This window comes from Castor canadensis, chromosome 3 (genome assembly GCF_047511655.1).
Source record: "Castor canadensis chromosome 3, mCasCan1.hap1v2, whole genome shotgun sequence".
NCBI classification, from domain to species: domain Eukaryota; kingdom Metazoa; phylum Chordata; class Mammalia; order Rodentia; family Castoridae; genus Castor; species Castor canadensis.
In genome coordinates this window covers 28,372,875-28,397,973 of record NC_133388.1, presented here as the reverse complement: position 1 = coordinate 28,397,973, position 25,099 = coordinate 28,372,875, and the positions used below count along the sequence as shown (strand labels likewise).

Genomic DNA, 25,099 nt, shown 5'->3' with positions numbered 1-25,099 from the left:
CAAAATAAATCTTATTATAGCTTTGCCATATTGGACAACTTACTCTTGGACATTTAGTCTCCAAGAGTAATAAGGAATAACAGTAAGTATAATGCCCCTTTTTAAGGATACTTGTGAGGATTAAATATAATACACATATAAAATTCTCATATTTATGCACAGAGAAGGAAATGCCCAATTATGATTGCAGATATATCTTGAAAAGGCCATTTGATGGCTAGTGGAGTGTTGCTATGTATTTAATACTTGGCTTTTGCTTCATTTATAATTATGGGACTTCTCTTGCTTGCTCTGGCATGGGGACAGAGTTACACATTTCTGTCTTTCTTTACCTTTGTTTGTCTCACCCTCCCTATTTACCCCTCTCTCTTCCAACAAATGCTTTATATGGCAACAGATACAGAGAAAAGTGATTGATTTTATGAGAAATTCCAAGGTTCAGGTAGAAAAATAAACACAAAATATCCATGTTTTATCAAAATACTTAGCATCTGACTAACAGTAGGCTATAAAAAGAAAAGCTTGCCTAAAGAACCCAGCATCAACATTTTGGCATGAGATTTGTTTACTCTTTCCTTGTAAGGATAAATGTCTAAATATGCTTGTTTCCACATTTTAAGTCATTATCAATTCTGGGTTTACAGGCACATTTCTTGAGGGCTGTCTCCAGTGGATGTCCATGAATACAAAACAGCTGTTGGATAGATAGTGAAGGAAAGCTCTCTGGGTTCTGCCTCCTGTTTTCTCCTCCTGGTGCAGGTGGAGATATTTATGCACAGGAAAGGAAATGAAGGGCATGCATCCAGATTCCTTTCTAGCTGTCTGCTTAGAAAGCACTGTTTTTTTCGACAATCCTCAAAGAATGACACAGCTGAGACTTGGTATAGATAGGCACCCCACATCAAATTTTGTTTTGCTGGTTGATTCCTTCTGGCAATCCTTTGGCAAGTAGCATCAAATTCCTCTCTCTGAACAGCATCACCAACTGAGACTTCCCTTTGTGTTAAGTAAATATTTAGGCATTGTAGATTGTGTCATCAATGACTTCTTTTACGTTTCAAAGGTTGGAAAATTTTTCTTCCTTAACACATTACTTTTGTGGATTTGGATACTGGACAAGTAAGATATATAATTCCCACTATTAATACCTTTTCCTTAACGTCTTCTTTGTACTGGAAAAGCAAATACCTTGTAAGTAAGAAACTTAATTTTACAGTGCATCTTTTTTTGTAGTGTTTTTCCAATCTATTTATCAAATTGTCTTTATTTTTCAATACTTCTTAATGTCAATTTAATTAACAAATACCTTAAAGCTGTAATTTTTTGAGCTAAAGGGCATTACTATAGAAACACCAGCTAAGTCAAATTGAAATATAGAAGAATATATCATAAGTAGAACAATTTAAATGGACTTTCTCTTCAATCACTATTCAAAAATTTTGTTACTCTTGTTATAGTTCAGTACAAAGTCAATGAAAGTAGGACTGTCTAATTTTGATGAAAAACATTGAACACTTCATTATCATCATCATCCATCTTTATTCACTATCATCCATCACCATTATTATTATATTTTTATTGCTTGGATAAATCCAGTCTTATTAGAGCATAATGGTATGGAAATTATTCAATTACATTGTAAGTGCAAACTTCATCAAGTCACATATCTTTTAATCTTATGACAGAAATCCAGAAATACCATGTTCTGAAAGAAATATCTGTATATTCCTTTAAGATATTTAACATACATGCAGAGAAATATATAGATTGTCTGACAACTGAATTTCTTTAATTTCTTCATGTTCCTCCATTTAATTTTGTATTTATATCAGGGAATCTTAAACTTTACTGTTCAGAAGACTCACCTAAGGCCCTTGCTAAATATACAAATTTGGGACTTCATCATTGTAGGTCACTGGTATGGCTTTCTATTTGAGGTAAGCATTCCTGATTCTTCTAACAGATAGTCTGGAAGAACACACATGAAGGAATAAATCACTCTGCCCTCATAAAAGACATTCATTTTTCTGTTTATGTTTTTGTTATATCACTGCACACCCAATGGAATGGGACTATCAATAAATAAATAACCATTGCAATTATTATTATATCAATTATTTGTTACATTGGGTCAAATTACACTATTAATAATTAATGATAATAATAATAATGAATGTCAATAAATGTATTCGTGGGGCTTACTATGCCAGACACTCTTTTATAAGGGATTTGTATCATTAATCCTGACAATGGCCTTTATATAGGCAGGTAATATATACACATTTTCTAGATGAGAAGGCTCACCTGGAGGAGGTTGGACACTGAGTCATGGAGGTAAGAGAGAAAGCTCTAGAATCATATAATGTGGCTACAAGTTCTGCCTCTATCACTTACTGGCTGGTTGACGAAGGTAAGGATCCCCTTCCTTTTCCTGACCATAAGTGAAGAAAGGGAATACAACTAGTCTTAACTCACAGAGTGGTGATGAGAGTTTCAGGAGCTGAAATAGACCAGCATATAAAGGGCAGTCTGGAGAGTTATCCATGCTCTGGAAATATTAACCATTACCACATTAAATGCTAGCAATTTGAGTGGTGGTGATAGCCCTGCCCTTTCAGGTCCTTTCTAAGGTGTCATATAACATCCCAATGTTCTTTCTGAGCTTTAACTTCCTTTAACTGATAGGGAGTGTTTTGGTGTTTTTTTCCCTTGTCTCTTATTTTTGATCATTGAAAAGCATTTCACTGTCAATTTTAATAGGCACACATACAAATATTAGGCATAATTTATAACCTTGTTATCTAATTAGAGAGATAAAACAAAGCATAAATCCAAGAAAACTAATGTATAAGTTGTAATGTATAAGTGTTCATTAGTAGTACTAATGTATTCATCTTTTTAGTAGAAAAGAAAAAGAAATGCCCCATATTGTCTATTCATATTGGCCTTTGCACGTCCTGTATTCATCTCTGTCTGTTGGTTCCTTGGTCTCTGGTTCTCAGTCCTTAATGTGCATTAGCTTCACCTGGGTGTTATTAAATGCAATTCCTGGCACTAGATTTGGAGTCAGGAAGTCTGAAATGGAGCTCAGGAATCTATCCCAGGTGACACTGATGTTACCAGGCTTCAGTCTTCTCTTTGAGAAACACTAGCTTAGATTGTAGAGAAAAACAAAAAGTGCACAGGAGCAGAAATTTGAGACATAATAGGATTAATGAGACTGAAATAAGAATAACAAATATTTTAAAATAAAGAGGGAGGCTGCCTCTCTTAAGGATTTCCTGTTAACAGTTGGTGCAAGGATAGTTACTTTACAACAGAGTTCAGAAAGGGGTGGTGAAGGATGTAGTTGAAACTGAGAATACAAATGAGACCACTTGGAAGATAAGCAAGTGGCAAAGGTGAAATCACTCAAATATACCACTTGCTGTGTTCTCTATTTCTTTGTCCTACTCTCTCTGCCCCAACCTTCCACTAAGGAACTACTGAAGATCATGCTTAGAATGGATCAGAGTCCCTCAGCATTATTACAATATGGATAGATGGAAAGTGTTGCCCATTTTGTTTGGAAACTACTGGGTTTGTTGGTATATATTTCTCTTATCTGACTATCTATAGATAGATAGATATGTATGTATATATTTCTCATATATCATTGGCCCTTTGGTTACAAATGTAGATGAGTTTTCCATTGGATTTACCCTACAAGTTGTTAAGGGTATTGAGTCATTGTAGAGTGGTTTCCTTACCAGCTGTGCCCTTTGGGTATCCACGTGAATCAATTTCCTCCTTCTCTATCTTGTAGTATAAAGTTTCAGCAGAGCTAGTAAAAATCCCAGTGCCAATTTCTCTTAATACTACTTTGTCCAATAAAGGATGTTCTGAGAGAACTCTTTTGAGACCAAATGTCTAAAGATTTACCATGTGGATCTTAACTAGAATAATAAATTGGTTTCACTAGGACAGGTATGGATTCTATATGGTCCCATGAGGTTCCCAGGACTTACACAGTGATCAGTGCATTGGAAACATCTCTAAAAGTTGCTGAAGAAATAAACAAGATAATCAAAGTCTTTCTCTCAAGAAACTCAACCAAAATCTCTTCTCTTCTCTGGGTAACTCCTTTGAGCAACAGTGAGAATATGGGTTACTAACTTCTACTTGCCTGTATCTATTTTGAACGACTGAGTATGGACAGTAGAAACTTTTTCACTTAACTTGCCTGAACTTATGAAATATGATTTTCCTCATTAGGAACAATTTCTCCCAACTTCCCTGATTCTCTAGGAAGCCCATGTTCTTATTGAGTATCATTGAAATTTCATGTAGAGCTCCTAAGTTAAATAAGCATTTGTGAGTTTTGCATATTTGGTATTTATATAACAACAATGGTTGGGTCAAAGTTACTTTTTGTTTTTGACATATCCCAACCCCTATGTTTGGTTTATTGGTCAGCCAGTATAAGACAATGGAGTCAGCAGAATGCTGTCAAAGCCTCGTAGCATTGGTTTGTTTGGTGGAATCAATGGTGTTCTTGGTGAACTGTCTGGCTTGGAAAAATACACATCTCTGTAATCTATCCTTCCCTCTTTTTCTTTGTTTCAATTTTTACCATTTTTCTATTTTTGCCATCTGGTCTGATTCCCTCTTTACTTATCCGTAATACTTATAGCAAATGTGGTCTTTAGACTTCCTTAAAAAATAACTATGTTTTTATTTCTTTGAACAAGTTAATTTTTCCCAGTCAGGTGTGATAGGGTCCAGATATCAGAACCAAATAGCTTAGATTTTTATCCTTGCTCCACTGCTCATTATTTTTGACCTGAGGAAGCCACTCAACTTCTTTGTGTCTCAGTTTCCTCATCTTTAAAATGGGGCTGAGAGTAGGTCCCCCATATTGTCATTGTGAATTACTAGTTAATACATAAGATGAGCTTAGAGGAATACCTGAAATATCACAAGTTCTCAGTGTTAAGTTTTTTTTATTAGGAAGGGAGATAAATACTTATTTGGAATTAGAGAAAAGAGCCACTAATTCCAAACCTAAGAAAAAGATGAGAGTAATTGCAGTTGACATTTACTACAGTCCTACTATGTGCCAGGCATTGAACTAAATGCTTTGCCTACCCCATGAATTTAAATCTGACAACACAGTGAAGAGTGTTACTATTATTCCATTTTATCAATGAGAAAACAAGAAATTCCAAAGATTGAGTGGTTTGTCCAAAGTGAAACAAATTGTTCATGCTTGCATTCACACTTAAATTCAGTTCTGTCTGATTTCAAAACCTATCTTCCTAAGTACTGTGCCATACCACCTCTCTAATCTTCATTCACTAGTCTTGTCTTTTTTTTATAGCTAAATTCTAATGACTACTTTAGAGGAATTTAAAGCCATTGCCTTCAACAATATCTAAGGCAATCTACTTCCTGAAAAAAAAAAAAAAGATTTTTTTGAACTTCAAGAGTGTAATCCCAAACTGGATAAACTCCATTTAAAGATATCTGTGGGTAAGAACACCACCCCAGCCCAACACCCATGTAACCTGAACCTTGTAATTTTCCTTTATAGTGTTCTGGACATTAAGCAATTAAAACACTTGAGGCTGGATTTTGTCAAGAGTACTTTTTTTGCTTTATTTTCTTTTGGTAGCTATTGTTTCTGTTTTTTTCTTTTCTTTTTTTTTTTTTTCCTTCAACCTCTATTTTCTTTCTTCTGTCCTGGCTTGAAGGGTGACTTCCTGTGCATGTTCAGGAATTTACAGCAAAGGGAACTATCGCAAAAGTTGGTCTACGATCTTTTGGATGTGAAAACAGGCAGTCCCTGTGAACATCATTTGTGTTGGGGCTGTAGCTTTCATTGCTAAAGTGCAGTTTTTACTGTTGGCATTTCTGCCACCTGCTAAGGGTAATAACCATCTAAGGAACAAATCTCCTGTCTGTGATTTTTTTTCTTCTTTCTAGGCTTTCTTGGAGAAGGGTTGTAGGATGATTTATTCCTCTGTATATAAGAAGCTACAATGTATTCTCAGGTGCAGAGTTTGGCCTCTGATACTCTGTGTTCTTAGGTTAATCCATTAACTTGCTTAAGGGAGAAAGGACAAGGAAGATGGATGAAAGTGTTATAAAAACAGAGATGCAGAAGATCCCCCCAAAAATCCCAACCACTGCCTCTTCCTCTCTGTTCCCATCTGCTCCTGGAAAGTCCTTTACAGGAAGCAGGGCCTATCAATAGCTATACATGGTACCTGCTATTTCAAATAAGACCAGTGCTTTCTCACTCTTCTGAGTGTCTTCCTGTATTCCTCTCAAAAGAAGACAGACACAAAAGTATGCACACCCATGTTTGTGTGCTCAATTGAGTGTGGGAAATTGGATAAAAACAATGCTAATTAGGTCTTTCTACTTCGGGCTGCCTAAGAGCCTTTAAAAAATTCACCTACATTATGAATCTCTCAGAAGACCATGTAGTATGTAACATTCCCCAATTTATATTTTTAGGATTATCTTGAGGAGCTAAAGATTTACAGAACCCACTTTGGAGGGAATTGGGCAGATTATTTTCATTCTGGGTTTTTTTTTTTTTTTTTTTTTTGGTAATTTAGCTTACAAAGTTATCTTGTTGCTTCAGTAAATTGGCTTATTAGTTCAGGTGAAAAATTATATTTTTCTTTCAGGTTGCAAGTGTAATTTTGCAGTAACTACCAAAAGTTGTGAGTCTAAAAAGATAAAAGAACATTATCTCATGAATGTCTTATTTTCCTCCCCACCTCCATTTTTAAGTATTCTTTTAAGACCATGAATGTACCTAGCAAAAGAGAAACAAAGAGGTACTACCAGTACATACTTCTTTAGGTGGACAAGTGTGTTAGTTACACTGTTTGCAAGTAATCTGTAGGTGGGACTTCTTTATGAGGTCACAAGAAATGCAAAGTGAACATATCTTAGATTTCTTATTGTGTACATTTGGAAGGTATTTTTCCTTTTCTATAAACAATATCAACTTGTCACACTCATGAAATCAACCTAAATACATAGATAGAACATAATATAGTGACAATACAATGCACTTTGTTTTTAATGTAGCATTCTTAATATATCAGATCACAAATTAAAGAATCAGTGAAAAGTAAAATGAAATGCTTAAATGGAGCTTCTTACTATAGCACATTTACAGCCCTTGTGACAGGGGCTGAGAACTTCACTGACAAACTTCCTGAGTGCTGTCTCAGATTATTCTCTTAGCGTGTTACCAGGAGGAGAGACTTGACCTTATTATCAACATAATGTAAACTAGTATGCTACCATGTAGCATTTCCATTCTTGGAAAATGGTGCTATTTTGTTTTAAGGGATCAATCATAGAGACATGTTTTGATTCACTTCCAATTAATTTCATAAAAAATGACGAAATGAAAAAGCATATTGCTGAAGTTGGCATAGCCGTGACCACACGTATTCTAAGTCGAGCTCTGTCAGAACATCCACTTTTCAAGTGGCTCTTAGTTAAGTTAAAAAAAAAAACCATATTTCTGATTAGGAAAGTAGTGAGTTCACCACCCTGCCATATTCTGAGTACTGCTGTCTTGTAGCACATGTATAGAGAAACTGACAGTGAGGACAGTTCTGTTTTCAGCTAAGAAAGCTACCGTAGACACATGAAAGAGGGCTGTCACACTTTCTGGCTGATCAAGAGTCCAGTTTCTGAGTTGATGCCAATGGAGAAGGACACTCAAATTGCTTTTCTGCTTATTCTAAAGTGGTCTCTGCTTCAGAGAGCTGAATCTGGGGAATACACTGTAAGTCAAAACTTACTTCGGTCGTTGTTCAATCTGGATCCAGATTTGGGTGAATGTAGTTCCCTCCCCATCCTGGCAATGGGATATCAGTTTGTGTTTCCATGGTGCTGTGTGGCTAAGCTTTTCTTTTGCTTTGTCAATACTTTTGTGGGAAGATCAACGAGGCTCTATCAGTTTTTGGTAGCTTGGTGACATTTTTAGCTGCAAACTACAATTTTGTTTTTATAAGTTTTTTTTTAAGGGTTTTAAATTTTACCTGGGCATTCAGTCTTCTATTTATGTTCTACTTGCTTGTTTATTTCCTATTCCATGCTTTCTTCAAATTCAGGAGAAGGAGGACAGCTCTGTAAAGAATTGGAGGGATACTTTGTAAGCTCAGGTTCCAGTTACATTAGGAGAAAGGTTTGTAGATATGTTTTTGTTCCTTCCTGAGAATGTACTGGTGCTGCTGCATACTTCATATAGTGGGCAGAAAGGAGTGTCCTCTCATAAGAACATCCTCTCAGGGCTAAGGATCTAGCTTGGTGGCAGAACACCTACTTAGCATACGTGAAACCTGAGTTTGATCCTTACCACCATCAAAATCGAAAAATGAAGTGAAATAAAAAAGATATTTCTCAAAAGGTATCTCCCTGTTTTCATTATATCTCTTCCTTTTCTAGAGATAAAGATCTCCATGACATTGATGATAAGACTACTTGAGGGGAAAAATGTGTCATATTTTTTATAATGATGGCACCTCACTCAGTATTTCTTAAGTGATTAAAATAAATTTGATCACTTATAGAAAGAATACAAATGGAAAATGGATTTGTATGTGTATGGGGATAAAGCATCCACACTAGTCAAAAGTTAGATGTAGATGTTAGAAAAAGCTTTTGTGAAGTTGGAAAATAGACACACTAAGAGAAGGAAACCCAAGAGATGCATGTTTTCTCCAGTGCCTTTCCTGGAGATAATTATGGTCGTCTATTGCTGTGTAATACACCATCCCAAGTTAATGGCTGAAAATGAGAAGTGTATTATGATGTCATGGAGTCTGTGGATCAGGAATTTGGACAGGGCACAACAGAGAGGACTTGTCTCTGTTCTCCACTATCTGGGGACTTAACTGAGAAGACTTGAAGAACAGGGAGTAACTTGGATAGTCAGCACCTGGAATTATCTGGATGCTTTTTTATACATCTTGAGCCTAGAATGGGATGGCTTGAAAGCTGAACTAAGACCTTCTGTGTGGTCTTTCCATGTGGCTCAGGTTTCATGCATGGTGGTGGGACTTAAGGAGGGATTTGTAAAGAGAGCATTTTAAGAGGCTTAGGTTGCAGGCACCAGTGGCTCACGCCTATAATCCTAGCTACTCAGGAGGCAGAGATCTGAAGGATGGTGGTTCAAAGCCAACATGGGCAAATAGTTCACAAGACCCTATCTTGAAAAAAAAAAATCACAAAAAAACAGCTGATGGAGTGGCTCAAGGTGTAGGCCCTGAGTTCAAATCCAAGTACCAAAAAAAAAAATGGCCCCAGTAGAAACTGCCTTGCCTTTTCTGACCAAGACTCTAAAGCACAGGTGTCCACTTCCACAACATTTCCTTGACTGCAAGCAAGTCACACAGGCCAACCAGATTTAAGGAGAGAAAGGATTAGATTCCACTTTTTAATGAGGTAGAGGAAAGTTCACACCACAAAACAGTGAGTTGTGTGGGAAATGTGGCACCTGACTTTCTAAAATACAATTCTCTAAAAACATTATTTTGTCATCTTGAAAAAGAGTGAAGTGACTATATAGTCATAATTCTTTATTGAGAAGTTCAGCAGACACTTTGTCATGCTAACATAAGATGGATCACTTTAAGATTGAAAAATCAACTGTTAAATTTATATGGAAACACAAGAGGCCACGAATAGCCAAGACAATACTCAGTCAAAAGAACAATGCAGGAGGTATCACAATACCTGACTTCAAACTATATTACAAAGCAATAACAATAAAAACAGCATGGTACTGGCACAAAAACAGACATGAAGACCAGTGGAACAGAATAGACGATCCAGATATGAAGCCACACAACTATAACCAACTTGTCTTTGACAAAGGTGCTAAAAATATACAATGGAGAAAAAGCAGCCTCTTCAACAAAAACTGTTGGGAAAACTGGCTAGCAGTCTGCAAAAAACTGAAACTAGATCCATGTTTATCACCATATACAAATATTAATTCAAAATGGATCAAGGATATTAATATCAGACCCCAAACTCTAAAGTTGGTACAGGAAAGAGTAGGAAATACTCTGGAACTAATAGGTATAAGCAAGGACTTTCTCAATGGACCCCCAGCAGCTCATCAACTAAGAGAGAGAATAGATAAATGGGACTTTGTAAAACTAAAAAGCTTCTGCTCAACAAAAGAAATGGTTTCTAAACTGAAGAGACCACCCACAGAGTGAGAGAAAATATTTGCCAGCTACACATCAGACAAAGGACTGATAACCAGAATATATAGGGAACTTAAAAAACTAAATTCTCCCCAAATGAATGAACCGAAAAAGAAATGAGCAAGTGAACTAAACAGAATTTTCTCAAAAGAAGAAATTCAAATGGCCAAAAAACACATGAAAAAATGCTCACCATCTCTAGCAACAAAGGAAATGCAAATTAAAACCACACTAAGATTCCATCTCATCCCTGTTATAATAGCAATCATTAGCAACACCAGGAATAACAGGTGTTGGTGAGGATGTGGGGAAAAAGAACTCTTTTACACTGCTGTTGGGAATGCAAACTAGTACAACCACTCTGGAAAAAAAAATTGGAGGCTTCTTAAAACATCTACCATTTGATCCAGCAATACCACTCTTGGGGATATACCCAAAAGACTGTGACACAGGTTACTCCAGAGGCACCTACACACCCATGTTTATTGCAGCTCTATTCACAATAGCCAAGTTGTGGAAACAGCCCAGATGCCCCACTACTGATGAATGGATTAAGAAAATGTGGTATCTATACACAATGGAATTTTATGCAGCATGAAGAAGAATGAAATGTTATCATTTGCTGGTAAATGGATGGAACTGGAGAACATCATTCTGAGTGAGGTTAGCCTGGCCCAAAAGACCAAAAATCGTATGTTCTCCCTCATATGTGGACATTAGATCAAGGGCAAACACAAGGGGATTGGATTTTGATCACATGATGAGGCTAGAGCACACTTGGTAGGTATGAGGATAGGTAAGACACCCAAAAAACTAGATAGCATTTGTTGCCCTCAATGCAGAAACTAATGCAGATACTTTAAAGTTACAGATGCCAATAGGAAAAGGGAGCCAGGAACTAGGGAAAAGGTTAGTTTGAGAAGAATTAATTTAGAAGGTAACACACATGTACAGGAAAGCAATGAGAGTCAACTTCCTGTATAGCTATCCCTATCTCAACCAGCAAAAACCCTTGTTCCTTCCTATTATTGCTTATACTCTCTCTTCAATAAAATTAGAGATAAGGGCAAAATAGTTTCTGCCTGGTAGCGAGGGGGTGGGGGGGAAGAGAGAGGGGATGAGGTAGGTAAGGAGGGGGCAAGGGGGGGGGGAGAAATGACCCAAACATTGTATACACATATGAATAAAAGAAAAAAATTAAAAAAAAAAAGATGGATCACTTTAAAGTGTTCTATATTTAAAATATTGTCTTCATCTTTCAAAAAATGTTGTTAGAAATCATATGGGAACTGATTAACATTGCTGTCTTCATTTGTAGTTCATTTAACAGTAAACATTATTTAATAAATATTGTAAGAACAGCTGATAGAAGGAAAAGGAAGAAATCAATGGGAACATATAAGTGAAAAAAGACATTAATGAATAATCAAGACATCAAAATACATACACCAGAGCAGAGTTCTAGATGTTCCAGAGGTTCTCAACCCTTACTGCTTAATAGAATCATTTACAGAGTTAAAAACAAAACAGAATGATGTTCTCCAATTCCATCCATTTACCAGCGAATGATACATTCTGAGTGAGGTTAGCCTGGCCCAAAAGACCAACAATCGTATGTTCTCCCTCATATGCGGACATTAGATCAAGGGCAAATACAATAAGGAGATTGGATTTTGAGCACATGATAAAAGCTTTAGCATACAAGGGAGGGGTGAGGACAGGTAAGACACCTAAAAAATTAGCTAGCATTTGTTGCCCTTAACACAGAGAAACTAAAGCAGATACCTTAAAAGCAACTGAGGCCAATAGGAAAAGGGGACCAGGAACTAGAGAAAAGGTGAGATCAAAAAGAATTAACCTAGAAGGTAACACACACGCACAGGAAATCAATGTGAGTCAATGCCCTGTATAGCTATCCTTATCTCAACCAGCAAAAACCCTTGTTCCTTCCTATTATTGCTTATACTCTCTCTTCAACAAAATTAGAAATAAGGGCAAAATAGTTTCTGCTGGGTATTGAGGGGGTGGGGGGGAGAGGGAGAGGGCGGAGTGGGTGGTAAGGGAGGGGGTGGGGGCAGGGGGGAGAAGTGACCCAAACATTATATGCACTTATGAATAATAAAACAATAAAAAAAAAAGAGAAGGGGGGGAAAACAAAAACAAAACCATGGTGTCCTGATTCCTCCCACAGAAACTGATTTAATTGAGCTGAGATGTGGACCGGGCATTGATATGTATGTAAAAGACCTGAGGTGATCCTAGTGCAAACCAGTCTTGAGAATCATTTTTCTAAGCCCTCTGTAAATGTATAAGCAGAAAAATGTTTAATTGCAATGTTTAACAGCCTTAGAAAATTCTTATCAATAAGATGCAGTTTTCAATAAATGCCAGTTTATTTATTTTTTCATTCTTCTACAGATTATTCCACAGTGGACACTGGTAGGATTCACTTCTGACATGTGTGCTTGTGAACAAAGTCACCATGCCAGTACTCAAAGCAAAATGCAGAAAGGGCCCTTGTTTCCTTGTTCTGCTTTTAACTTCTAATGATGTAGCCTGTCCTCCTGTTGTTCTAACCGGTCTTTGGAATATTCTGTAATGTGCAGCTAAAAGCATTTTAAGTGTTCCTGGGTCACCTGCTCAGTCTGCTGAACAGATTGACTGTAAGTGAACCAGGCTTGGGTTTGAATTCTGGCTTTACCGCAATTTAATGAGTATGCTTCCAGAAATGGTGAGCAAATAGAATCCCTGTTTCAGAATATGTCCATAGAAATGAAAATTACTCATTCTTTTACTCAGCAAAACTTTACTGAACACATTACTGTTCCCAGATCATGTTCTGTGCACTGAGAACATACAGTGATTGACCGAGACAGACCATTCTCTGGGAAGAGAGGCAATAAATTAAAGAGAAAATAGTGTCAGTTTTTGATAGAAGCTGAAATTTGAAAAAAATGATGAAGCAAAAGAATGTGATTGGGAAATACTTCAGTCATGTGAAAAGGAAAACCTTAGACCCAAGTGATAAAAGGCAGCCGCTCAAAGACCAGAAGAGCACATCTGAGTCAGGCGAACTGTTAATGTAAAAGTCATATGGCCAAAACAGACTCAGCTTGATCTTGAGAACCAAAAATTAAAGTGAAAAATAAAAATTAAATTAAAAAAAGGTCCAGTCTGGGGCCTGTGTAATCAGCAAGAGGGAGAAGTGTAACAGGTATGTAGAAGAGGAGAGAGGGGTTTGGGAACAATCATTCAGATGTATGATGGTGAGCATTTACAGAGTCTTAAGCAAGGGGATCAGCAATCAAATTTTATGGATGGAGAGTGAAGTGGGAAGCCCAGTTAGGTGGCCGCTATTACCACTACCCCAGAGAGTATGATGGTGTCTTATTTGAGGATGGTGCTGGTGCAAGACAAAAACGTAAACTCAATTTTTCTGAGAACCAGTAACTACTCTGAAAAATAAAGTCTATTTTTAAAAGGTTCATCAATATAAGTAAAACTCTTAGCTTTACGTAGTGGGCATTCAGTGTATGCTATTATATTTTTTATATTATAATCAGTATTAGCAAAACCTGGAGGGAAAATCTTGTTCTGTCATTAGCATTGCTCTGGTGAAAAGGTTTAATGAATGAAGCAGGGAGATTTTCCCAAATTGTACTTATTACCTTTAAAGGCTTTCTCTGAAGTGCACTCTGACACTAAGAGGGCATGGGTAGTTGGAGGTCTACACAAATTGAGACTACTTACTAGCTTGCATCTTCTAAGGGAAAACACAAAACTTCACAACTTTTAGTGGATTGTTATTTTTATTATTTCTATATCTGATGATCAAATAATTATGTTTTAGCATCCCCACACAGTTTTATCATTAAATGGTATGATTCTGTGCTCATGTTGCAGTTTAATAGTGTTGTACAGGCAGAATTATTGCCCCGTGAAAATGGGACAAGTATATCAAAGTAGGATAAGCACTCTCTTGCAGAGTGTTACTTTTGAGCACTTTTGTTTTTAAGACTAGTACAAATCCCCACTGTCTTGCTTTATCAGGATTCATGCAAGAAACTATATTACAGGCTCTATAACTGAAGGTCAGTTTTAACTAAGGCAATGAATCTGTATTGGAGGGTAGTGCACAGTTCTCAGACCAAATATCTCTATTTTTCATTTTCTATTGGAAACACGGTTGCTAATTTTACTTCTTAGTTTCACTTCTGCATCAGAGAAATATCATCCTTTGGCACTTGGGTGACTGAAAAGAGAGGCTTCCCAGGTAGATAATATTTATCATGGTTTTCCCCCTTTTTAATAGACTATTTTTGAAAGCAGTTTTAGATTCACAATACAATTGAAAAGAAAGTACAGAGCTTTCTCATATACCCTTCCTGTACTACTACACGTGCATAGCCTCTGCATTAACACTCCACACAGAGCTCTGCAGTTGTGCAGTTGCTGAAGCTTGTGGACACATCATATCACCCAGGCTGTTATTTACATTGGAGTTCCTCCTGTGAACTCTTATGTACATTCTGTGGGTTTGGGCAAATATATAATAACAGGAATCCTCTGTTATAGTATCATACCGAATAGTTTCACTACCTTAAAAATCCTCTGTTCTCTGTTTGTCTTTCTATCCCCTAAGTCCCTGGCAACCATTAATCTTTTCTGCTGCCTTCATAATTTTGTCCTTTCCAGAATGTCACATAGTTGGAATCATACAGTATATATGCATATATACTCATATTGGCTTCTTCAGCTTTATAATTTGCATTTCATATTGGCTTCTTCAGCTTTATAATTTGCATTTAATTTTCATTCATGACTTGATAGTTCAGTTATTTTGAGTGCTTAATAATATTCCATTGTACAGAAGTACCATAGGTTTTTAATATATGCCTCTGCAGAAAGATATCTTTGGTTGCTTCTAGGTTTTAGAAAATGTAAATAAAGTCATTAGAATAGCCATGTGTAGGTTTTAGTATGGAAATAAGTTTTCAACTCCATTGGAAAAATACCAAGGACTATATGGTTGCTAGATGGAATGGTAAGTGTATGTGTAGTTTTGTAAGAAGTGCCAATCTGTCTTCCAAAGTGGCTGCACCATATTGCATGCCCACTGGCCACAAATAAGAAATTCTCTTTCTTCTCATCTTCACCATCATTTAGAATTATCAGTGTTCTGGAATTTGTCCATTCTAATAGATGTATAGAATATCTATATATTCTATATATCTAATATAGAGGTATCTCCTTTTTCAAATAAATTTTTGTAAGAATAATTCACTATACAGGGGGGATTCATAGTAACAATTTTGATTAGACTTATATTGTACATTATTTACATTGCCCCCATCATCTCTCCCCCTCAACCTCCTCCTCACCCCACTTAAAGCAGTTGCAAGAGATTTCTTAGTTCTTTTTCATATAGGTATATGAAGTCTATCTACCATATACCATCACCTTAATCTTCCTTCACCCTCCCCCAAATCACTAATACCCCTACCGCACACACTGTACCTATCTTACAGTCCTAGTTTTTGTTAATAATGTTTAAATTGATGTTCAAAGGAGTGTCTCAATGTATGCCCACTGTGAGTGGGCTTTACTTTGGTCCATTCAACCTCTTCCATTTGTGTTTCTCTAATGGTGAATGAGATAGATTGTCTTTTCATATGCTATTTGCCATCTTTGGTGAGGTGACTGTTCAGGTCTTTGACCCATTTTTTTTTTAATTGAGTTGTTAGTTTTCTAATTGTTGGACTTTAAGATTTCTTTGTGCATTTTCACTAATGATCATTTATGAGATCTGTCTTTTGCAAATGCTTCTCCCAGTCATTGACTTTTCTTGCTATTCTTTGACAGTACATTATGCTTTACTGTAGAATTAGACAAAGGAATGACCAAAGCCTTAGCAATCTTACTTAGAGAGCACACTCTCTTCTATTTTCCAGTTTTCATCAGAGAAGACTGACGTGTCCTGACTTCCTCTGTCACAATAACTCTAGATAAAGTGAAAGAGACTAGGAAGGCTTAGCAAATTCACCAAAAGTTAGAGCTTGGAGACTTGAATCTCAGTTCTCTACCAAAGAGGGGAAACAAAAACCAAATATATAAATAGTTTATCTAACTACACCTTGGAACTGGGGACATTGTTTAGTATTCCTATTGAGTATATATTATGAATGCTTCCCCTTCATATGAAGGTTTTTGTGATCTAGGTTAGACTGTTGGAGTACAAGTTCCTGTGAGGCATTTCTAAATTTTTATTTTAAGTATCCTCAGAACCCGTTCCTTTTGCTCTTATTTTTCCTTTTAGAAATTTACTGTTATCTTCCTTTTAAGGAATTCTTTTGACTATTTAAAGAATGCACTGATTTTCTCTATGGACAAAAAAATACTTTCAATAGCAATGTCCTGTTTTTAAATTATATTTCTAATAAGAAAAAAGGACCAAGAATGATGTTTACCCAAATGAATGTGGAATAATGGTGGTCCTGATCCAATAGCAGTAGTTGAGCTCATGGGGATAAATAAAGAACAGCTAACTCTCTGTCCCCTTTAAGAATCAAATCTATGGCTTACACTTTATTTAGTACTTTAATTGGTTATAGATTATCAACATTACACATGACAATAACAAATCAAGGCAGTATTTTGAAACACAGAATAAATTGCTTCTCAGAGCCATAGCAAACAGAATTTTGAACTTTTCATATGACTGGTATTTTTAAGTAAATTTGTATTAACAAATTATCTTATGTAACTTTACTATGCTAAGATATGTTCTATGCATGAAAGAGGAGAAGGAATGATGTCATCCCTATATTGGTTCTGAATTTCTATTTTATTTTATTATGGAGTGGAAAAAACAAGAGCAGAGTTATAGCAATAGGATGGCATAGAGAAGACCAGAAGATACAATGGTAGAAGTAGAGATTCTGTAAATCCCATGGGACCCTTTTTAACTCTTGGGAATAGTTTCCTTTAAAACTGATTTTTCCTATTGTGATTTCAAAACAGAAAACCCAGAAACTGGAACTGGAGATCATGAAGGCTTTAGCTTGCTTTCAGTTCCAGTTAATTGTAGAAATTTGGAGAATACATTCTCTTTTAGTATGTTTTAGTTTATCTCACTACAAATAGACATAATGAAATTTGGATTACCATTGTCAATATGAGGCAAGAATGAGGTAGTAAGGATGAAGGATGAATCATGTGTGGATATATAAAGTAACTGAAATAATAAATTATAATGCAAGAAAATAATTATTGGTTCTATATCATTTATTACATGCAATATTCTACTTAGTCTTACTACTTGACAGACAAGTTAGTATTGAGTGGCCAAAGAAGGTTGGGTGGAGGGAATCACTTACCTGAGTTTAAGGAGATGTCAAAATCTAAGAACTGTTCAGAATTGGGAGTTGTACTTAGTATTCCTTCTAGTCTCTCCCTCAAAATTCACATCTGTCCTTGAACATCTGAATGTGACCTTATTTGAAATAAGAGCCTTAAAGATGTAATTAGCTAAGATAAGGTTATCTGGTGTAGAGTAGGCTCCTAAACCAATGTAACTGGTGCCTTTATAATAAGAGGAAGAAGCACAGAGACAGACACACACACAGCAGAAAACACCTTGTGAAGACACAGAGTCACAGAGGGAAGATAGCCATGCAATGGTGGAAGAAGAAATTGGAATTATGCAGGGTACAGCCAAAGAATAACAAAGACTTCTGGCAAGTGCAAAAGGTTAGGTGAGAGAGCAACTGGGACCCTGTGGACACTGTGACTTCAGAATGTGAGCCTCCAACACAGAGAAAAAATTGATCTCTGCTGTTTTAAACCACCCAGTTTGTGCTACTTTGTTTCAGCAGACTCAAAAAAGGAGGCAAGGAGGCTGCTGAGCCCTACTGGCCCCTGAGGAACTTCCATAGAGGTCACTGAAATGGAGTGGCCATAGCTATATCTTAGAAGCCAGATATGAAGATAGGGATCCAAGAGTCAGGGAGACTAATGAGAAATAGTCATAGAAAGTTCCAGATGTCAGTAGTCCTGCCAACTTCTATCTGCCTCCTGACCATTTGATGGGCTCAAATGGATTGGACTGGCTATGATTTTTAAAAATTAAGAAGTTAAGCTATAACTAAAAGTCCAGGGATCTTACTTTACATTGAAAACAGAAGCAACTGTCCCTGATCACATAGCTTTCTTCCTTGGCCAAAAAATAGCAAAGATAGCCTCTTGTGCAATTAATGTGGTGTTATTCCAGTCTTCTCTTCCTACCCTGTCTTCCTGATATAATTCTCAAAGGTTAGCATTCCCAAGAATTATCCTGAAGATGATTGGGTTATGTTTTAATTTCCTATTACTGCTGTAACAAATCATCATTTTATGGGCTTAAAATGACACAACCTTATTATCTTATACTTCTGCAATTGAAAAATCCATTATGGGTCACACTGATCTACAATCACTGTCAGCATTCTGCATTCCTCTCTGGAAGCTGTGGAGGTGAATGTGTTCCCTGCTTGTGTCGGTTAGCAGCAGAATGTAGTTTCTTATGTTTGTAGGATCAAGATCCCAGATTTTTTTCACTGGCTGTAAACCAAGGCCATTTATCAGCCTTTGGAGACTGCTGCATTCCTTGGCTCATGATGTCTTTCCTCCATCTTCAAAGCCAGCAACAGCTGGTTAAGTACTCTCAGCAAATCTTTCTAACCCATTCTTCTGGTTTTTTGGTCCATTTTTAAAGATACATATGATTAGATTGGCCCACCTAGTTAATCCAGGATTATCTTCCTTTCTTCAGGTCAACTGATTTAGCAATCTCAATTCTATCTACAAATTTATTTCCTTTTTGCCACATATCCTAGCATCTTTCAGAGGTTCTGGAGACTGGGATGCATACAGCTTTAGGGAACATTACTCTTCCTACAGCTGAGCAACATGACTTCTCAACAGGACTGATTACAGGGAGAAGCTAAACTGTGAGGGTAAAAACAAGCTTTATCAAAACATAACAGATATCAATAGTAAGCAAAGAGAGAAAGTGAAGCATCATGTGTTATGAACTATACAGGTTTGTAGGAGTCTATCCTTTTATCAACCTGTTGGCTTGAAAATTGAAAGTTAAATCTATGATGGAAGATATTTGACTATTACGAACATCAGACACAGTTTCAGAAGTAAGAAATTACTTTATAGAAAATCTATGAAGGACAATGGAGAACTGTTTGAAGGTTCTATCCTCAGGACTGTATTTTTGGCCTTAACTTTGAGCACATTGAATATAAGTACCTCTTGTTTCCCTTTTTATTCTTTAAGCCCAGTGCATATCAACAGATCACAAGTAATTTTAACCTATTTTAAAAAATTTTTTGTTCAATTCCCAGCAGAATTGTTTCATGTCATGTATTTGTTATTCAATTTGCATATCATGCTCTATTTTCTTATTCCTTCTGAATAGCATAAAGGCACTGTACTGATAAAGCCTTGGGATTATCAAGCATTGTTAATATAACTGATTTCAGATCTATTTAGTGACTTTACCACCAAGTGTGGACACATACTCATTTATAGTTTTCCAATGCAGGTTTTGGGCATATTTTGGCTTTTTCTCTTCTTATATCTGTCTTAAACAATATAAAATACATTTACAAAACTTAGTTGGAGAGAATTTATTCATTTATATAAAAATTATCATTGAGTACCTGCTATGTACATGGCATCATTCCAGGCACTGGAATTATATCAGATTGATTCTCAAGGGCCCTGTTGAAAGCATTGTCCTCAGCTCATCCTTGTGTCTATTAAGCTTACTTTTTTCATTTAGCATCTATGTTAACTCTTGCATATCCACACATTTGTATCTTCTCATCGTGTTATATATAACCCCTTTTTAAACCTGTTCTACTAAATAATGTATCCTAAATCTCATTTGGTCAAGTCTCATCTTTTTAGGTAAATCTATTTGAAAAGTGACTTATTTCACCAAAGGATGAAATGCATTTGCCTCTGTGTATGTTTGCTATTCGGCAAGGGGCTTCGTTTTAACTCAAATGAGTGGTTTTGTGTGGATGGGGTTGTAATCATCCTAATCAAACAGCAATATGGCAACATGGCAACATGTATTTTTGTTAGAGCCCCTTCCTGATCCCCCTCTGATTTCTCCTTTTCAGTTTCCTTTACCTAATCTCCCAATGATAGGACTATTCCTGGTTTTAAATGTGACAGTTATACTCCAAGGCAACGGAAAGGTCATTTTTCAAATAATGAATTAAGTGGGTCAAAGCAAGCAAGATATGCTCACATTAAAGGAAGAGAAAAATGTATATTTCAGAAAGACTTATGGATTTAGCTCCATTTGGATTTAGGTCCTTTTTTATTTGCCACCATTTCACTTTTTAAATTAAAATGCCTGTTAGATGAGGATCTGCTCATTAGAAGCGGTATCAGTGAATTCCCAGAACATATTCACTTCCTTGAGATAGCAAAAGTCTTCTTTTAACTGCTAACCATGTATTTTATCCCTTTAGAGACTCACTTCCTTAAGTATCATGATGAAATTTCCTATACTTGAATTCTTGGGGATGGGGAGGAGAAATGAATACTTAGAAGACTCAATCATCTTGAGGAATTCAATTAAATGTAAAAGTGGGCATTAAATTTAGATGTGATGAAGAAACAAAACATTTGATATTCCATTGCCAATCAGACACTCAGACAAGGGTTTAATGCCAGATTGCTTCATTAGAAATAGCTTCTCCCCCACCTCAGCAGACACTGAAATGTGCCAAAGTCTTAGAAGAGAAGGTTGGTAGGTAAAAAGAATTAAATAAGCAGACATTCAATACAATATAATTTGAGTTCTTTCTATACACACTTACACACACACACACAGATAGAAAAACAGTAGATTTGTGCCTTGGGCTCATCAGCAAAATCTATTAGCTATAGCTGGCTGATTTGCACCTGGTGCCTGCCTGAGGTTTCCAAAGAGATGAGATTTACATGTAGGTGTGGATCCAGTGAAACTTTGGAAGTTCTTCCCATCAAAACTGAGATAGACATTTGGAAATGTGAATATACCTTATTTATTCCTGGGTTTTTCATTTGTTGAAGTTCACCCTTTTATCCTTTTAGAAGTGAGCAGTTTTGGCATGCATATTATACTTTTCATGTACATCAATTTTGAAATGAACTCCCAGATGGAGTTTCAGTCCTAACACAGAGCAAAGAAATCATCTATAACAACCCACTTCTTATAGATGAGCAAAGTAAATCCCAGAGAAGATAAAGAAGAGCCCTAAAAATCATGTAAATATTTATCAGTCTGGTAAGGACTAGGACCGAGATTTATCCATTTTCCATCATAGCATTTTTCCTCTTCCCTATATCAACATTATACTTGCATGAAAAAATGCCTTAAATATAGAATAAGTCCTTCTTGTCATTAAGAGGTCCTCTAAAAGGGCATGTTCCCCAATCTCCTTTAATCAGAGTATCAGATTCCTGTACCTTTAAATTTTGTTTAATTAGAATAAAATTTAACACTTAATACATCATGCCTCTCCAGGGTGAGACATCCATTCTGTTGTGATATTCAGCTTAGGCATTTCCCATTTGTTTTGATTTAAAGTAGGATTGAAAGGGCAAATGGCCCTGGGAAACCTCAGTTATGAAGCGGCATCCAATGTGAGCCAGATGCTTTTATCTAATCACTACAGTCCCTGAAGTCTCTGATAATTATCAATAAATTGGGTGATAGATAAATAGCAGTGTCATGAGAGAAGGGAAGTGCTGAAGGCACTCTAGGGGTGATTCTGCTTGTCAGCAGGAGGGAGGAGTAAGGACAGCTCAGTCCTGTTTGTCAGGAGCAGAAAGTGTGTTGGAGAAAACTAACTCCTGGGCAGGGAGATGTCAGGAAGATGGATTACCCCAGGAAGCTGGGACTGCTCTCCCCGTGGGCAGGAGCACACTTGGATATAATTTGCCAGCTGTCTGTCTTGTCCTAGTGTGGCTCTGTCTTTTTCTTCCTTTGCACTGCCAGCAGCCAGACCATGCTATGTGGGTGTACTGCAGCCACAGAGCCTTCAGAGCAGATGAAGAGCTGCTAGGCCTAAGGGGAGGGCAACTGTTTGCAGTGGTGAATATTCTGCATGCCAACCCCTCTTCCTATTGGCACTTCCAGAAGCTCTGGAGACCCTGTGGGGAAACCTCTTTAAATGAGCACCTTATTAGAGAATGATCATGTGATATGAATAAAAGGCTGATTATATACCCAGAGGTGAGCCATCACGAGCCCCAGAGGCACTAAATGAAGCAATTTGGTGCCCTTTGTATGTGGGTGTGAGCCTGAATATTTCAAAGTGGCATTTGTGGAAGGAAAAGGCTCCAGGGAAACCCACACAATATAAACTGGAAATAATTCCACTTTCCCTGAAAAGGGAATTTAGGTCAGAGTTCCTGGGTAACAGAGTTGAAGAAAGAAGCTGGCATGAGTAAGAGGTGCATTGACACCTCACATAACCAAACCAAAAGATCTCCTATCTTTGTGGGAGGCTGAGCCACCCAGCAGTCCCCGCCTGTCTCTGTAAAACCACTAAGAAAGTTGCTTACTAATGATTCTAGCACAAGATCTCAGCTTCAACAACTAAAGATTTTTGAGAAGGGTAGAAGTGATTGTCATTATGTTCCCTACAAGAGTAAACCGGTCATGAATCTACCATCTACCGTGTGAGTTAACCACATAAAGTGAGAAGCACAGGTTGATGGCTATTGCCATCTGGTCTTATTTATAGTATTTTAAATCCTCCATGGGAGCAACTGTAGCCCCAAAGCCCATTCCACTAAAAAGTTCACTCGCCTTGGTGATCCATGAGAGGACTATTTAGTGAATTACTGTCCTAATTAATTCATATTACAGAGCTAACAACTTTGATTCTTTCTTCTGCTGCTTGCTTTCTTCCCCAGAGTTACAGGTAGAGTGCCGATGTCTAAGGAATCAAAAGTTGGAGTGTTCAAGGAGGGCCATGCTGCTTGCCAGCAATGTGGGATCCTACTTATCCACTATTTCTGAGTCCCATTTTATTCACTAGTGAAATGGGAATTCAGTAGTTGCCCTGTCTTTTACCTTTTCCTTGTTAGAGAAGAGATACTGAGAGTGCTTTTTATACACTGTGATGAATTTTAAATATTCTAGAGTGTCTTACGACTCTTGGCTAGTGATATCCAAGGACTTCCTCACTCCTAAGGTGTGTAAGTGTGTTGCTTTAGAGCAAAGTGTCCAAAACCAAAACCAAGCACTGTCTGACACAATTTGAGCTTGCTATAGCAAGAAAGTCTCCTCTATTCCGGTGCTGTCTCCTTTATGAGACAAGCTGTTATATAGACTTAAACAGTATAAAAAAAAAAAAAACCAAGCAATTTTACTCCCTGGATTATGTCACTGAGTTCAGTATTCTTATTTCATTGGGTGAGACAATTAGATAAAGTTTTGTCAAGAATCTAAAGAGAGCCCTTTAAAAAGAACCCAGGAAAACTGGACATAGTGGAGCACACTTATAATCCCAGAACACAGGAGGCATAGGCAGGAGGATAGCGAATTTTAGGCCAGCTTGAGCAACCTAGTGGGACCCTGTCTCAAAAGCCCAAGGAGTGGGAATGTAGTTCAGTGGTAGGGTGCTTGCTGAGCATGTGCAAGACTGTGAGTTCAATCCTCAGCACTGCCACATACAAAAAAAGGAAAAAATTACCCTAGAGATACGAATAGAGCAGTTGACCATTCATTCCTTTAATATGACTATTTTCCCAACTGTAAAAAGGCTGAGATAGCACTTGTTTCTCCCAAGTTTCAGTCTATGCCTACATGGGTGTATGTTAGTGTCATAATGATGGGTAGTATGGAAGGGCAAGCTGATAATTGAGGAAAACCAAATATCCTCTTTATACCACCTCACACCCACTTAGTCAACTTAGGTGTGAAAATATCCCACTGTTTCAATAAATGGTTAACTAAATGGAAGATGGCAGCACTAATGTTTTTCTCCAGGCATACTGCCCTGGGACTGAAGACTAAGGCTTCCATGCAACACAGATCTGAGAGATAAGAGCCAGAGGAACTCAATGATTAAATAGTCAATATGTTCTGACTTCTCTGCTAATTTACTAAAGGAAAGAATTTCTGCTCAGTTTTGTCATGCATTAGCAGCTGTTTAGCTTGTCTTAGAAGCATGCCTTGATTTAAAGAGATAAATCACATTTAAAGCATGAACTAGCAGACTTTTGCTTCATGAAATGGTAGTGCTCTGTTTGGAGCAACTAAAATTACTATTCCATTGAAAAGAAAATGTTAAACTAGTGGTGGTAGGTTCACTGATAGGGCTGATAGGAGAGGAAAGTTGAGATACCAGCAACTAAATGAAAAGGAACACAAAACAAAAAATGCTTAGTATTAAAAATTAGTTAGCTACCAAAAACATTTTTATTGACCTCAGAGAACATGAACACCTAGGGAAGTACGTAACTGCAAGTAGAAGAAACATAAAGACTGTTTCATATGCTGTGAGGTGAAAATCAAAGCTTAAAAAATTTACTCACTTGGCCAGATCACATGCCAAAGAAGTTCTAGAATCTGGAATACAGCCTGTGTTTGTCTAGCTATGGCTCTGAGGAGGGATTCAGTTAGTTTTCATCTTACAGTTTCTGGACTTGCTACTCTTTGCCACTTTTTCCATGCTCCCACCTATCCCCTCCTCTTTAATTTAGTCTTTTAAAATATTAAGGTCATTATTAGGGCACAAAATATTGGGTGATTAAGTTGATATCTAGGTATCTACTATCTTAACTTTTTATTCAAAGAGGAGAGCCTC

At 36.9% G+C, this 25,099-nt stretch overlaps 1 protein-coding gene and 1 pseudogene across 31 annotated transcripts in view; both read left to right on the top strand.

The window, feature by feature from the left end:
- The window catches only part of Nrxn3 (neurexin 3), a 1,521,272-nt gene that overhangs the window by 943,007 nt on the left and 553,166 nt on the right, over nt 1-25,099 (top strand). The gene's annotated exons all lie outside the window — the stretch shown is intronic.
- LOC141422248 (small nucleolar RNA SNORA28) lies at nt 23,524-23,630 on the top strand (annotated as a pseudogene).